Raw genomic sequence first — 15,838 nt, 5'->3', positions numbered from 1 at the left:
ACGGCTTAAATTAAAGCTCAATGTTCTGTGCTTCCCCCCACCCCGGGGGGGACCGGGCCCCCCCCCAGCCACCGCTTTAATGTCCCCGGAATGGCTTTGACCTTGCGATTAACGGCGGGCTCGGCGCAGCCACCGCAGTGTGACAGCGGCCCCCCCCCGAACCCCATTTTGGGGCGGTTTTGGGGAAAACGGGGGGCGACGGGGGAGGTGGGGGTGGGTGGGGAAACTGAGGCAGCTTTGCAAAATCGGGGGGAGGGTTTGGGGGGGTGCTCAGGTGTGTGCCCCCCCCCCCCCCCAAGGTCCCTGGCCCTGTCCCAGCTGTGGCGCAGTCGCAGCCGCTGCTGCATCCTAATGAGGCACCGGGGTGGGGACGGGGACACGGGGACAGGCTGTGTGTCCCCCCCCAAGCCCCTGCACCCCGATGGGCGGACGGACAGACGGACACGTGCGGGGGGGGGGGGGGCTGGAGGGGGTCGCAGCCTGCAGGGCTGGGGATGGACAGACGGATGGACGGCGCAGGGGGGGAGGGTGGGCAGGGGGGTGCAGGGACATGGGGACAGAGGGACACGGGGACGGGGGGACACAGGGATGGGGGGACAGGGGTACAGACAGACGGACAGACGCAGAGGGTGGGGGACGCAGCGAGGCTCTGCTGCAGCTGGATCCCGGGGGAGGGGGGGCCGGCCACATCTGGGCACAGCTGGATCCCGGGCATCGACGGCTCCGGCGTGCACAGCTGGATCCCGGAGATCACCGCCACATCTGGGCACAGCTGGATCTGGGGATCGCTGCCAAAGCTGTGCACAGCTGGATCCCAGGGATCGATGTCGCATCAGGGCACAGCTGGATCCCGGGGATCGCAGTCACATCAGGGCACAGCTGGATCCCTGGGCACAGCTGGATCCCGTGGACCGGTGGCACCAGCATGCACAGCTGGACCCCGGGGATCGCTGCCACATCTGGGCACAGCTGGATCCCAGTGCCGGGGCACTGGGGGGGGGGGGGAGGGCGGGGGGGGGGGCGGCTGTGGTTTTGCCACGGGAGGGTAGAGGGCAGTGGCGGTCCAGCGATGCCGACACCGGACCCATTTCTGGACAAGGGGTGACACTTGGGCAGGGGGGGTGACACCGGGCAGGGGGTGACACCAGGCAGCGGGTGACCCCCCCCCAGAGCCCCACATCTCCAAGCACAGCAGCACCCTTGGGTGCTCCCCACTCCCTCTCCTTCCAATCCCCCCCCCCCCCACCTTCACACCACCCAAATCTGCCCCCCCCCTCCAACCCCACCCAGGGGTGGCACCGAGCCCCCCGTGGGGGGGGGGGGGGGGGTGTCGGACACGCTCGTGGCCGCCCGGTGCCACCGCGCCCCCCCCGGGCCTGAAATACGGCCCCATAAATCCGTGCCCCGCGGCGGCTCCTTGCTTAATTAGTCCCTGGAACGACGTGATTCAGGAGAGCCCAAATGGGATGGCGTCATGCGAGGCATTAAAACGGACGGGGATCGGTGGCTGGCGAGCCAGGAGGAAAAAAAAAAAATAATAACACAGGATGGGGGGGTCTCGGGAACGGGATTTGTTTTGTTTTGTTTTGTTTTTCCTGCCCCCTCCCCAGCGATGCTGGTGAAAGGATGGGGGCAAAGCCCGACGTAACCCCAGGGATTTGGGGTGACCTGATGCAAAACCCTGCCCCGTCCCCAGCCTGTGGGTGCGGGCTCAGGGGGGGCTTTTGGGGTGCGACGGGGCTCCAGTGGGACCCCCAACCCCCCCCCCTTGGCACCTTCCCGAGCTGCTCCAGCTCCCGGCCAGCCACAGCGGCTTTATTTTATTTATTTATTTTTTTTTTTACAGGCTTTTTTATGACAAACTTTACTTTACGTTTGACATTTAAAAGCTGATCAGATCTTCCCTCCAGGACAGCAGGAAATGGAGATATTTATTGGGGTCTCGGCGACGCTGGGAGAGCCGCGAGATTTACTCCGACAGCGCAGCAGGATTATGGATCTCGTCTGTCCGGCCGGCACGCCGGGGCCGCGGGACGCGCCGCGGGCGGAGGACGGCAATTTATCGGGGGCTCGGGGCTTGTTTTATCCCCCCCCCCCCCCAAAAAAAAAAAGGGTTGTCAGGAAGGGGATGAGAGCCCGGGCTGGTTCAGCCCGCGCCCCGGCCCCGTGTGGGGATTCTCTGGCGGCAGGTATGGGGCTGTGCTGGCGGCGGTGCTGCTGTCTGGGAGGGGTTGGTGTTTGGGAATGAGGGGTTCGGTCCCTCCACGTGGCTCTGAAGCTCCTCTCTGTCCCCCCCCGGTGCTATTTTTCTTCCTCCCTGCCTGCCCCTCGCCTCTCTGGCGTCCCCCACCTGGGGCCGTGCCTGGCGCCGCGGCAGCGTCTGGGACCTGGGGACGTGGCCAGGGTCAGGGGTGCTGTCCTGGAGCTGGGGACACGACTTAAGGAGGGTGTCTTGGACCTGGGGACACTACCTCAGGCTGGGGACAATGTCTCACACCGGGAGTGGGGGCTTCAGAAGGTGTCTTGGGCCGAGGGACAGCGTCTGGGACCTGGGGGCGGTGTCCTGGGCTGGGCTCTGGGCACATCCCATGGCCTGAACCCAGGTTTGGTGCCCAGGCTGGGGACAGCGTCCCCAAACCGAGGACAGGAACGGGGCTGGGGGACAGCACCCGGTGCAGGAAACAACCTCAGACCTCGGGACTCTGGCTCAGTGGGGGGACAGCGCCCCGCAGCTGGGGACACACCTGAGGCTGGCGTCCCCTTTGGGGGCACGCCGGAGGACACCGGTGGCATTTGCGGTGGTGACGGCTGCTTTTTTTGGGGGGGGGTGGGGGGACGGATGGGCCACGTGCTTCTCCTCTGGCACCGTCACGCTCCCCCGGCTCGATTTATCACGCTCGCCTCCTTGTGCCAGGGCGGCTTTCAAGAGCCCGCCTCGTAAAAAGGCACAAATAAAATATTATCGCCGCCTTCCCCGCCGCACGCCGGGGGTTTTCTGCCGCTAACGAAGGAGCTTTTCCCCCCCGTGGGAGGCAGGACACCGCCGTCCTGCCCCCCCACCGCGGGGACACCCACGGCCTCTTTATTTGCTGCATCTTGGCACAAATATTCCGGGGGGGGGAGTGTAGAAATTTTAACTTGGCTGCAAAGCTGGGGGGGAATCAGCCTTTCCCTGCTGCTGCAGGGATGGATCTGGAGGGGAGCTGAGAGCAGCGGGGTCTGCGGGGTTGGGGGAGGGCTTGGGGCGACAGGGGGGGGACGAGAGGGGCTGGGGGGACTGGGGGGGGGTCAGAGAGGGTCCCCCCAAGCCATCGGCGGGGTTTTTGCCCTCCGCCGTGCGAGCGAGTTTGCGGTTTCGGGGAGAACCGGGGCACGGCTGCCCCCGGCCCATCGCCGGGGCGGGCACCGGGTCCAGGGCTGCAGCCGCGGGGTGGGAGAGGTGACGTCACCGCTCGCCTCGGTGATGTCATCAGTTGCCTGAAGCAGCCCGTGACGTCAGCAGCCCCCCCGACCAATCCGAGGAAGGCCGTTGGGTTTCCGGACCAATCCTGCCTCTCCACTTCACCCTGCCCCAACCAATCCCGGCTGGATCTGACCCCCCCCACCCCTCCCCCCCACCCCGAGCCCTGGGGTCCGAGGCGAAATCTGGGGAGAAACCCTCCCAAATTGGGTCCGCTCCAAGCCCAGACCCCCCTCCCGGTGCCCGGCAGCACTGCGAAAGCCGGGTTGAATTTGGGCTTAAAAATGCTAATACTGGGACAGCGACCCCAGGCTGGGAGCAGAAAACCCCACTTTTCCCAGCCGCACCAGGGAAGCGGGGCTAAATTTAGTGCTAAAGACCCCAAAAAAGGGGCAGAGCCCCCAGCCCCCCCCCCAGGCACCCCCCGCGCTGGCGGCAGCGGGGCGCTGAGGTCGGCCGGCTCATCGCAGCACCCCCGGCACGGCCGAGGGCTCTGGGCAGCACCCCCTGCTCACGTGTGTGCTGGGGGAAAAAAGGGCGATTTTGGTGCTTTGCTTTTCTAAAAATGCAGCAGAATGCAGCAGGATGTGCTTCTCCCTTTCTGTTCCCTTCTTTTCCCTTTTCTTTCCCTTTTCCTTCCCTTTTTTTTCCCCTTTTTCTTCCCTTTTCCTTCCCTTTTCCTTCCTTTTTATTTCCCTTTTCTTTCCTTTTTCTTTCCCTTTTCTTTCCCTTTTTCTTTCCCTTTTCTTTCCCTTTTCCTTCCTTTTTATTTCCCTTTCCTTTTTCTTTCCTTTTTCTTTCCTTTTTCTTTCCCTTTTCTTTCCCTTTTCCTTCCCTTTTTCTTTCCCTTTTTCTTTCCCTTTTCTTTCCCTTTACCTTCCCTTTTTCTTCCCTTTTCTTTCCCTTTCCTTTCCCTTTTCTTTCCCTTTTCCTTCCTTTTTATTTCCCTTTCCTTTTTCTTTCCTTTTTCTTTCCCTTTTCTTTCCCTTTTCCTTCCCTTTTTCTTTCCCTTTTTCTTTCCCTTTTCTTTCCCTTTACCTTCCCTTTTTCTTCCCTTTTCTTTCCCTTTCCTTTCCCTTTTCTTTCCCTTTTCCTTCCTTTTTATTTCCCTTTTCTTTCCCTTTCCTTCCCTTTTTCTTTCCCTTTTCCTTCCCTTTTTCTTTCCTTTCTCTTTCCCTTTTCCTTCCCTTTTCCTTCCCTTTTTCTTCCCTTTTCCTTCCATTTTCTTTCCCTTTTCCTTCCTTTTCTTCCCTTTTTCTTCCCTTTCTCTCTCCTCCCCCCCCACTTTCCTCACTCCTTTCCCCCCACCCCCCTCCACCCAAACATGAGCCCCCGTATAAGCGTGCAAAACCCCCCCGGTGAGCGTGCAAAACCCCCTGGTGAGCGTGCAACCCCCCACACCCCGGAGCACCCCCCCTGTACAAGCGGGGGCCGTGGTCCCCGGGGGGGGGGGGGGGGGATGCTGCGGGGATGCTGCGGGCTCCATGGCGACCGTTGCCGGGGCGACCGCCCCCCCCCCCCCCGCCCCCCCCCCCCGGCGCCCCGCGTAGCCGGTGCGGGGCCAGCGAGCAGCGGGCGCGGAGCTGGGGGCCCCGGGGGAGATTGATGGGGATCGATGCGGCGGGGAGCGGGTGAGTCACCGGCGGCGCCGGGCTGGGGCTGCGCCAGGCCCCGCGGGCACGCGTGTGCGGGTGCGCGCACGCCTGTGCACGTGTGTGCGTGTGCGGTCAGGTTGCACTCGCGTGCAGGCGTGTGTGTGGTGTGTATGTGGTTGGGGGGGGGTGTGCACACGTAGGCGTGTGCATGCATGTTCGTGCATCTGTGTGCAAGGGTGTGCGTGCATGCTCATGAGTTTCTGTGCACGTGAGTGTGTGTGCATGCACGCGCCTGTGTGTGTGTGCAAGTGTGTGCATGCATCTGCATGTATGTGCATGTGCTGTGCGTGTGTCTGCACGAGAGCGCATGCATTTGTCTGCATGCATGTGGGTGCATGTTTGTGTGTGTGCACGTGCATGGGTGTGCGCATGTGTCTGCATTCACGTTCGTGCACCTGCGTGTGTGCAAGTGTGTGTCTGCACGTATGAGCCTTCCTGTGTCTGCATGTGTCTGCACGAGAGTGCCTGCATGTGTGTGCATGCATGTTCATGTGTCTGCATGTATGCAAGTGCATGCCTGTGTCTGCATGTATGTGCATGTGTCCGCAAGTGTCTGCATGAGTGTGCATGCATTTATCTGCACGTGTCTCCATGCACGTGTGTGGATGCGTGTATGTGTCTGCGTGCAAATACACATACTTGCGTGCATGAGGATGTGCATGTGGGCGTGCACGCGCAGGTGTGCACCTGAGTGCCAGTGTGTTTGTGGAGAGCTGTGCGTGGGCATGGGCGTGCTCTGCTTGGGAGCACGCAGGCATGGTCGTGTGTACAGGCACGAGCGCGTGCATGCATGCGTGTCCAAGCACAGGCACACGAGTGCATGCATGGGAGCGTGTGCGCAACACGGAAGCGGGAACGTGAGCACATGTGTGTGCACGTGCCGGAGTGTGCGTGCGTGTGAGCAGGCAGGTGAGTGTGCAGGCGTGGGCGTGCCCACCTTGGCTGCGTGCATGTGTGTGCCTGCGCGTGTTTGCACACACACAGAGGAGCGTGCACGCATGCAGCCACGTTTCCCTGGCAATTTACAACCCCTTCTTCTCCCCCCAGGACCCCCCCCCCGGTGCGTGCACAGAGGGGCACACGCGAAGCTCACCCCAACTCCGCTCCCAGGCAAGCCCAAATCACGTTTCCCCTCCACGTGCACCCCAGCAGGGCCGTGCTCGTTCAATGCACTGATTTTTTTGGGGGGGAAAATCGGGGGATTTGGGGCTCTGGTTGTCGCTGCTGCTCTGCGAAGCGCGGGGGGTAGCGGGGTTGGGGGGGGGGGGGGCGAGGGCTCGGCTCTTTCTTCCTCGCCCGCTCTCTGCACTGCACCACGATGCTACGGAAAATAATATCCCCGCAGCGGCGACCGGGAGAACATAAAAAAATGGGAAAAAAAAAAAAAAAAAAGAAAGCGCGGGGGGGGAGAGGGGCGGGGGAGGCAGAGCTGGAAAGGTCGTCCGCGGCGCGCCGAGCCGAGCGGGGGGGCTCCCTTAGCCTTGCCGTGACCCCCTCTTCCCATGCACCCCCCCCTCCTGCCCTACAAAGCCCCCCCCCAAATGCACCCCTTAGAAATACCCCCCCCCAGTCGTGCTGTGGGGTTTGGGTGCCCACAGCTGGGTGTCGGGGGGGGGGGGGGGGGGGGCAGCATCGTTTGGGGCTGAGTGAGGAGCCGTGATTTATAGGCACGGAGCTTCGCCCCCCCAACCCCGTGCTGCCAACCTGCGACAAAAGGGGGGGGGGGGGGGGGCTGGAATCAATCCGGCGTCTTTTCTCCCAATATTTGCTGCCGTTCCTTTGTTCTCGCGGCGGAGGTCTCGGGAGCCGACGAGGCTTTACAATTTTCCCCAGGTTTTCATTTTTTTCCCCTTCTCTTTAAGAGATTCTGCCTAAAATGGGATTTTTTTGGGGGGGGGGGGGAGGTAAAAATAAGCCCCAAAATGGATAATTTGGTGCTGTGGAGCTAGACGTGGCGATGGTTGCACCAGAACAGGAGCAAAAACCTCCAGCAAGGGGGGTGCGGAGCCATGGGGACCCCCCCCCCCAGGTTTTGGGGTAACGCTGCCCACCGGGGTGCTCGGAGGGGGGTGACAGCCTCACTCCACTGCTGTCCCCCCCCAGGTCCCCGTCCCCTGCATTGGGTTGGGGACGGAGGGAAGATGAGGGCTGATGAGATGGGGGGGGGAATGTAGGATGGGTGGGGGGGCACGGGACGGGGTGGTGGGATGGGTTGTAGGGCAGGTGGGGAGCTATGGGGTGGGGTGGGGGGGTTGTGGGGTAGGGAGATGGGTCATGGGGTGGGATGGGAGGGGAGATTTGGGGGGGGGGGGGGTTGTAGGTTGGGGTGGTGGTTGTAGGACGGGTGGAAGGCGATGGGATGGGTGGTGGGACACAGGATGGGTGGGGAGCCATGAGACGGGGTGGTGGGTTGTAGGACCGGCGGGGGGCCGTGGGACGGGGTGGTGCGTTGTGGGGTGGGTGCTGGGTTGTGGGGTGGGGTGGGCTGGAGGGGTCTGAGCTGGGGAAGCGAGCTATGGGGTGGGACAGGACGTGGAAAGCCAGGGGATGGGATGGGGTGGGGTGGGATGGGATGGGATGGGGTGGGATGGGGTGGGATGGGGTGGGATGGGGCTGAGCGTTATGGGGTTGGACACAGGCACCCAGGGGTGCCCCTCCGGGGAAGCGATGCAGGATGAGACCCAGAACACCCAGGGAAGCAAGGCAGGACAGGCGGCCCCTAGAGCACCCAAGGGTGCTGGGGACAAGTGGCACGGGACAGGTGGCACCGCCAGGCCCCTGCAGCCTTGGGCCTGAAATGGGGGGGGGGGGGGGGGGGGCAAAACCCCAGCGAGTCCCATTTTTGGGACAATTGCTCCACCCTCCGGGCTCGCACAGGAACGCGGTGAGGTGGCCGCCCCTCCTGGGAGCCCCGGACCCCCCCCTCCAAAATCCCAGTGTCCCCAGGCACGGCGCGACCCCGCCAGTGCCCGGCTGCTGTGGATTCTCTGATGGCTAATAAGGGTTGTGCTCACCCCGCCGTTCCCCATGGGGCACGCCGGCTTTTTGCCTGATTCCCCCCCTCCACATTCAGCCTAACGAGTAAATGCTGCGTTTTTCTCTCCACCCTCCCAAATTTAGCAGAGAAAAAGCCAAAAAAAACACAAAATTAGAGGGGAGAAAGCTGAGGTTTGTAGCAGGGGGGTGCAGCGGGGCTGGTGGAGCCGCATGCTGACCCCACTTCTGCCATCACCCCCAGCTCCACGTCTGGGTACCCCAAAGGCAGGACTGAGGCTTTGCCCCCCCCCTCCAGGGCAGCTTTTTGGGGGAGCAGCGAGTGCCCGGCCCCGCAGCCACCCCGGCACTGCCTCTGAAGCTGAACGTGCTCAAAGTGAGCTGGGAAATGGGATTCGTTCCACCAGCCCCGGTGACAAAAGGAGGGGAAAAGAGCCGCCAAATCCGCTGCAAAATGAATATTTAAAAGAGAAGGAAACCCATTAAAACGGCTTCATTTTTATTCCCATTAGAGCCCATTAAATCAGCGCCAGGGCAGGGCGGCTGCAGGAGGGAAGGGGGCGGGGGGGACAACCCTGCGTGGTGGGGGGTGAATCTGGCCACCAGCTCCGTCCTGGGGGCACCTGCAGCGAACACAGCCCCCTCCCAGCCGCCTCCTTCCCTCCCCTGCCTCAGTTTCCCCATATGCAGGACCAGGACACCCAGCTGCCTCCATCTCCCCCCGTTTTCCCACCCGAGGGTGAAATTCGAGGGTGGGTTTGGGGAGATTAAGCTGCCTCGGGGTTGGAAGCCGCATTTCAGGGCTGGGAAGGGCTCCCCAAAACCCCTAAAACATCGGGGCTGCAGGTTATCGAGGTTGTGGGGCCACAGTGCCGAAGCCAGTAACCCCAGAGCTCCCCCAGCACCACAGCTGCTTTTATGCAGCTGGAACGGTGCCGAACACCAGGACTTCGGGCGCTACGGGCAGGTCGTAAAGCCGACATCAGCAGAGCAGCAAAATGGCCGGGGAGACCCATTTTGGGTGGAAAATGGGCAAAATGGGCGGCGGGGGGGGGGGTTGTTGTCTGTGCTGCAGTCTCGTCATTCCCTGCGGGAGAGATGCTCGGAGGCGTCCGTGCTCGGGGGACCCGCTGCGATGCGGACCCCATCGGGGTGGGTCGGGGACCGTCCCGTCCCCAAATGTCCCCCGAGTCCTTCAGGGCGCCTTGGGGACCACTCTCCAGCTCAACGGCCGCCACCTTGAAAGTCGAAGAGCAGCCGAGGGAAGGTTTCCATGGCAACCGCAAAAAAAAAAAAAAGAAAAAAAATCTGCATTTCTCCATTTCGGGGTAAAGGCTGCAATTTGTATGCAGGCGGGCGCGCGGCGCCTTTGAAATTCAAGCAGAAAATCAAAAAGGCGAAGGCAGGAGCGTAGCTGCCGGGTGATTATGCGGGAGGTGGGAGAGCGGCGCGGCCCCGCTGTTATTTAGTGCCGTCCCCGGCGAGGCTGAGCGGGGACGGGGATGGGGACAGGGACAAGGTGGCGGGGACAGGGACAGGGTGGCGGGGAGCTGCCAGGGGATGAGGTGAGGGGATGGGGAGAGAAGGGGGAGAGAAGAAGAGGGGTGCAGGGGAGGAGGAGGTGCACAAGAGGTGCCCAAGGAGAGAGGAATCCTTCCTGTCCGTCTGTCCTTCCCGTCCGTCTGTCCTCCCCATCTGCCTGTCCTTCCCATCCGTCTCTCCTTATCCCCGTGCCCTTCCTGTCTCTCCGCGCTACCTCTCCATCCATCCATCCTTTCTCTCTGTCCTTTCTCTCCATCTGTCCCTACCCACACAGCCTCACGTTCCGCGTCTCCTCCCCATCTGTCCTCCCTGCCTGTCTGCCTCTCCTTTCTGTCTATCCTTCCTGTCCATCCATCCGTCCTCCCTGTCCATCCATCTGTCCGTCCGTCCGTCCATCCATCCATCCATCCATCCATCCATCCATCCATCCCCCTGTCCATCCTTTCTCTCCATTTCTTTATCTTTTCTGCCGGTTCCGTCTGTCCACCTGACCTTTCTGTCCGTCTGTCCTTTCCACCTCCCCTCGTCATCCATCTAGCCCACCCGTCTGTCCTTCCTACCCATTTATCCATCTTTTCTACCCTTCCTATCCATCCACCTATCCTTCTCATCCATCCACATGTCCTTCCCATCCGTCTGTCCTTCCCATCCGTCTGTCCTTCCCATCCGTCTGTCCTTCCCATCCATCTGTCCTTCCTATCTGTCTGTCCTTCCTATCCATCTCCCTACCCTTCCCGTCCTTCCTTATCCATCTGTCCTTGCTCTGTCTGTCCTTTCCAGTCCCCTCTCTCCACCTACCCTGGGTGCCCAGGACCAGCAGGGCACAGCCTGTTTGTCCCCTTGCCCTTTTCCCAGTTCCTTTGTCCCCATCCCAGTATCCCACTGGTGTCCCGCAGAGTCGGTGAGCAGAACCGGCTGGCACCAACCGGGGAGGGCAGGGCCAGCCCGGATGGGGGGCACAAGGACCAGAGCTCACCCCCACGTCCCCCAACGATGCCAGGGAGGGGACAAACCCCCCCCAGGGGGGTAGGGGGGCGATGCTGCAGCCCCCCAGGGTGACGCCACCGGGGGGTGACGCCGAGCCGGGGCGTCCCCGGTGCTGGCAGCACGCGGCCCCGGGAGCGCGAGCGGCCGCGGCACGGCGGTGATTTACAGACGGCGGCTCCTCGGGAGACATCTGCCTCTTGTCAGGGCTTTGTTTTAGCGCGGGCGCTGCGGTCCTTTGTCCTCGCCGCGCTCCCCGACGGCTTTGTTTTTCACCGCTTTTTCCTCTTCCCGCTGCGATTTTCCTCCTTTGGTCGCGGGGTGGCCGGGTTGGGGACGTGGGGATGGCGGCAGCGGGGACGGAGCAGCGGGAGCGGGGGCTCGCCTTGCTTTGAAGGCTTGGGATAGCAGTGGGAGGCAGCCCAGACCCCAAGGTGAAGGGCACACACCGCCTCCAACCCCGTTCCCTTTATCCCCCCAGTGTGGCTGTCTGAGGGGATCAATTTGGGTTAGAAACACCCCAAAACAGAGAGCTTCTGATAGCTGCTTGGACAAAATGCCCACGAAGCAACATCCACGTCCCAGCCAAGCACCCTGACACGGGTGACAGAGCCACCACGTGCACACACATGGCATTCCCCTCCAAGGCTTCAAATTTAGCATTTTTTCACCCAAACCAGGGGATAGGCACTGCTCACCCCGCAGGTGCCCCCCCAGCTGCTGCAGCCTTTTGGAGCTCAGATGGAAACCAAACGTAGGAACAAAACCTTGCTCCCCGTTCCCTTGCAGACTGCCCTCTCCGCTGGGGAGGGCTGCTCCGTTTTTTCCCCCAAAATAACATCATTTTCTTGCACCAAATCCTCGCCAGCATCTCCTGCAGTGGCCAAGAGGACAGCCCCGCAGCATGTCCCAGGCAGGTGCTGAGATAAAAAACCTGGAGGATGCCGGTGGATGCAAACATCCCCAACCACTCGTTAGCCATCGCCTTGCAATTATCCCGACTAATTAAGTGGCTCTGGGAAATCTCACTTCCTCCAGACTGGTGTTTACTGGTGGTCAGCAGTTTTTAACACACACACACGCACTCACACAGACACACACCCCATTTCCCCCATTTTATATTGGGATAGCCCCAATTGAATGAAAAATAACCTTTTTTCCTCCAATATTCCCCAGAAAAAAATATTTCTCCATCTCTTTTTTGGGCCTGGGCTTTTTGGCTGGAAGTACCAAAAGACTGATTGCGGGCTAAAAACATCAAACACGGCCATTTTCAGCCTCGGGAGGGGAAACATTTGGGAATGTCACTGGGAGTTCGGGTCCGGTTCCAGCACCTGGGGTATTTTTGGCCAAAAAAACAAAAACAAAATTTGCTATGGGTGGAAGGAGTAAGAAGGGCCACTGCCAGCGCCGGGTGCCTTCGGAAGCCTCTCAGCTTTTGGGTTGCTGCTTAAAACTCCCCACTCCATCAGCTCGGCATTGCCCAGGCTGCCAAAGCCCCCAGAATCCCAAATATTCACCCAAACGCCCGTTTCCTCCACCTTTTTCAGCATCTGCCTGCGCTCCCCGTACCGAGAGGAGGGGAAAGGGCTGCGGTGGGAGGCTGGCTCTGTCCCTCCAATCCATCATCTTTATTTCCTGTTGTAACTGACAAATTGTTCTGTATTTTATATCGGATCCCTCCAGGCAAAGTGGCTGTGGGATGTGCTTTTTTTTTTTTTTTTTTCTTTTTGGTATTACCTGGGAAAAGGAAAAAAAAAAAAAAGGGGGTCATAAAATGAAATAATAATAATAAAAAAAAAAAGTTAAAATAGTCCGAAAGAACAGATACGGTGGTAATGAGCACCGCAGAGATGCTCGATAAACCCAAGCAGGGCTGCAGGGAGAGGGGAATAAAAGCGATGGGAAGGCGAGGGGAAAGGGCAGAATCCCCCCTCTCCCCCCCCCCCCTTATCGCTTCCAAAAAGCTCTGCGGACATTTTCGGCACCTCCGATTATCATCATCAGGTGCAAACACACCCAAAAGCCGCTTATTTCACCCTAAACCAGCCCCACACGCTCCCTAATTTCAGCTGGGAAAAGAAAGAAAAACCTCCTTGGGAAAAGAAAAATCCTGATTTTTTAGTTTTTCATTTTTTTTTTTAGTGCGAAGCTTTGATTATTCTCCCTAAAACGCCGTTTCCGTCAGGATTTTAATTGTCTTTGAAAAGGTCAGGCGCCGCTCCTTCCCGCAGGTTTCATTTCAGTTTATTTATTTGCCCCTGGAGGAAAACCGCGCTGGTGGCATTCCGCTTGAAAAATCCTCTGCTTTTGAAAAAATAATGTTAATAAAATTAAAAAGAAAAAAAAAAAGAGAGATTCTTTATTATTATTATTATTCTGAACTCCTTGTATCGCTGTTTCTGAGTTTTGCAGGGAAAAAGGGAAAATCTGCTTGGCTCCGGGCTACCTGCAGTGCTCCCTCTATGGCATATTTTTCCCCCAAATCCCTGGTTTTGCCCCATTTTATGGAAAGGTCATTAGGCAAACCTCGAATCCACCCCCATTCACTGCAAAACCCGGGCTGGGGACAAACCTGGACACGCACTGGGATGGCTGAGCTCAGCACTCCTTTCCCACCACCCCAGCCACCAAAATAGCTAATAATTGCCCCCATTTTGCTTCTGGGGCTATTTTTCATGCTGTTCAAGCCCAGCAATGGGCTGGGGTGCTATTTGGGGTGAAACAAGCCCTTTTTAGGGCCAGGGATGGGGGATTTTGGTGGCTTTCAGCAGCCACACACCACTGATGACACCCATATCCGAGGGCAGGTGAGAACCTGGGGGGCACTCAGAATAAGGTGGCTGTGCTGGAAAATGCCCCCCCCCAGGAGAGATGTCCCCCCTGGGGCACCCATGGTGGCACTGGGGGAGGGGACAGTGGGGACTCTCTGGTGCCAGAGATGTCCCTATTTTCCCACGACTTGTAGGGTTGGCAGCTGCAGGGTGGCTTGTTTGGGTCTAAAAAGCAGCAAAATGGTTGTTCCAAGGCAAAAAGAGTAATTCTGCAGAAAGCTGTTAAATGTAACCTGCGTGAATATGGACGTGGGGACCCCAAAGAAAGAGCCCCGCGCTCCCCAAAATGTGGGGACCTCAAATTGGTGGACAGAGCCCCACATCCTCCAAAAAGGGGGGACCTCAAATTGGTGGCAAAGCAGCCCCACGTCTCCCAAATGGGGGGGCCCCAAATGGGTGGAGGAACAGCTCCACGTCCCCCAAGAAGGGGACCCCAAACTGGGAGAGAAGCAGCTCTGCACCCCCCAAAAGGGCGCTCAGCTGAATTAACAACCCTCCTCCAGCCCCCGCGCTGCTTTTCCCAACCTGAAGCCCCCCCCCCATTGTCCTGCCTCTCCCCAAAAGATTTATTTTTTTGGGGGGAGGGGGCAGAGGGCAGAGGAGAGGAATAAAAAAAAAAAAGAAAAATCCACGGGATGAGGCAGAGGCAGAGCGAAGGGGATTTGGGGAGGGGGCTTGCTTGCAGCCGCGGGGGTGGCAGCGGTGCTGCAGCGCAGCCGCCTCCAGTCGTGGTTTTCCAGCCCGGTTATCGACAGGGGGAGCGATGCCTCTGCAGATCCGCAGCCTGCACGGCCCGGCTCACCCAGGGATGATGCTGAATTCCTCCCCCTCTCCTTCCTCCAGCACCCCTGGGTGCTGCGGGCTCTGCTCTCCCCCCTCCCGGGCCATGCAACATTGTTGTGGTTATTTTTTTGGGGGGGTTATGTTTCCCAGTGCGTTGCACAGTCACCCTGAGGGCCGCTCTGGGTCATCCTCACCAAAATCGAACTGGTTTGAGCCAATTTTTGGCTGTGTTTAATAGCAAGGAAAAAAAAAAACTGTAAATCTTCCCAAAAGAGACAGCTGGGAGCAGAGGAAAGAGCACTGATGCCACCCGCAGAGGGCTGGAGCACAACCTCGTATTAGACACTAGAGAAGCCAAGCAGAAGGCAGCGAGCCCCAGGGGGGCAATTCCAGCAAATGAAGCTTTGCACCCCGGCCAAATCCTGCCGCAGGTGCTCTCCGAAGGGCCAAATCCTGCAAAAGCTTCCTTCGTCTGCAGAGGAGCATCACCAGCTGAAGCAGGACCGGATTGTCTGGGGTGGAAAAAAAAAAAAAACCAGCAGAAATAAAAACCACAAAAGTCTGAAATCCCCCTGTGATGAAAAAAAAAAAGACAGAAAAACCTGACTAATTATATTTTATTTGCTGCTCAAAAGGAAAACGACTTGCTGCGGGCAGGGAGGGAGCGGGGTTTTTAGGGTGCCTGGAGGAGAATGCAGCTCCTGAGGTTTGCAGGAGGGTTTCGCCTCTGCAGGGCGCGTTTTCTGGGCAGCAAAATCCTGCCTGGGCTCCGCCAGTCGCAGCTTGCTGCTGTGCCGGCGCTGCGGGTGCTGCAGGCCGTGCTCCTTTGTGCGCCCGGGGGGAAAACCTTGGTGCCCTGCTTGGGTTTTTGCAGGGCTGTAGGGTGGCGAGGCCACGGGGCTGACCCCGGACTTTGCTGGGTTTGGTTTTGCACTGGGGGAGCCTCCACGTCTTCACTTGGTTTTGCACCACAGGAGCACCCCTGTTTTAGTCTTGCTTTTGCAAGCATCCTCATCTCCTTTTCCTTTTCCACCATGGGATCCTCCGAGTGTGAGCTCAGCTTTTGCACCAGGGAAGTGTTCCCGTCTCCAGCTTTGCTTCTCCATGCTTGGAGCATCCCCGTCTCGGTTTCACTCTTGCACCACGGCAGCATCCGCAGCTCAGCTCTGCTTTTGCACCACGGGAAAACGCTGACCTTGCTTTTGCTGTTGCGTGAGAGAAGCATCCCCATCAGGTCTGCTTTTGCAGGAGGGAAACACCCCTGGCTTGGTTTGGGTTTTGAACCTCTGGAGCCTCCCCATCTTGGCTTTGCTCTTGCACCACTGGAGCATCCTGCCAAGAGCTCGCCCCACGCCACCCTCCCCAATACCTCATTTGCACGTGGATGCCAAGGGGAAAAAAACTCAAGGAATGATGCAGGGAGAGGACATTTCTCCTTTTACTCCATCCTGAGCCATGCCGGCCCCTTTCCCCGTCAGCTGGGGCGCGCCGGGCGCAGCGGTGCCTGCAGCCCCGGCCTGTTTCGGCTTGCTCCCTGCATATTTTGCGGATGTGTCGGCAAGGCTCTGCCTCCCTTTGGGGCTCTG

At 59.3% G+C, this 15,838-nt stretch overlaps 1 long non-coding RNA gene across 1 annotated transcript; it reads left to right on the top strand.

The window, feature by feature from the left end:
• The first annotated feature begins 5,004 nt into the window (after positions 1-5,004).
• On the top strand, positions 5,005-6,511 carry LOC308184181. The gene is made up of 2 exons (XR_013942598.1): positions 5,005-5,091; positions 6,163-6,511. It is a non-coding gene; the product is annotated as an uncharacterized lncRNA (long non-coding RNA).
• The last annotated feature ends 9,327 nt before the right edge of the window (positions 6,512-15,838 follow it).

The sequence above is a fragment of the Anser brachyrhynchus genome, assembly GCF_964034855.1.
Source record: "Anser brachyrhynchus genome assembly, chromosome: 29".
Taxonomy (NCBI): domain Eukaryota; kingdom Metazoa; phylum Chordata; class Aves; order Anseriformes; family Anatidae; genus Anser; species Anser brachyrhynchus.
This window is presented reverse-complemented; position numbering and strand designations above follow the sequence as displayed.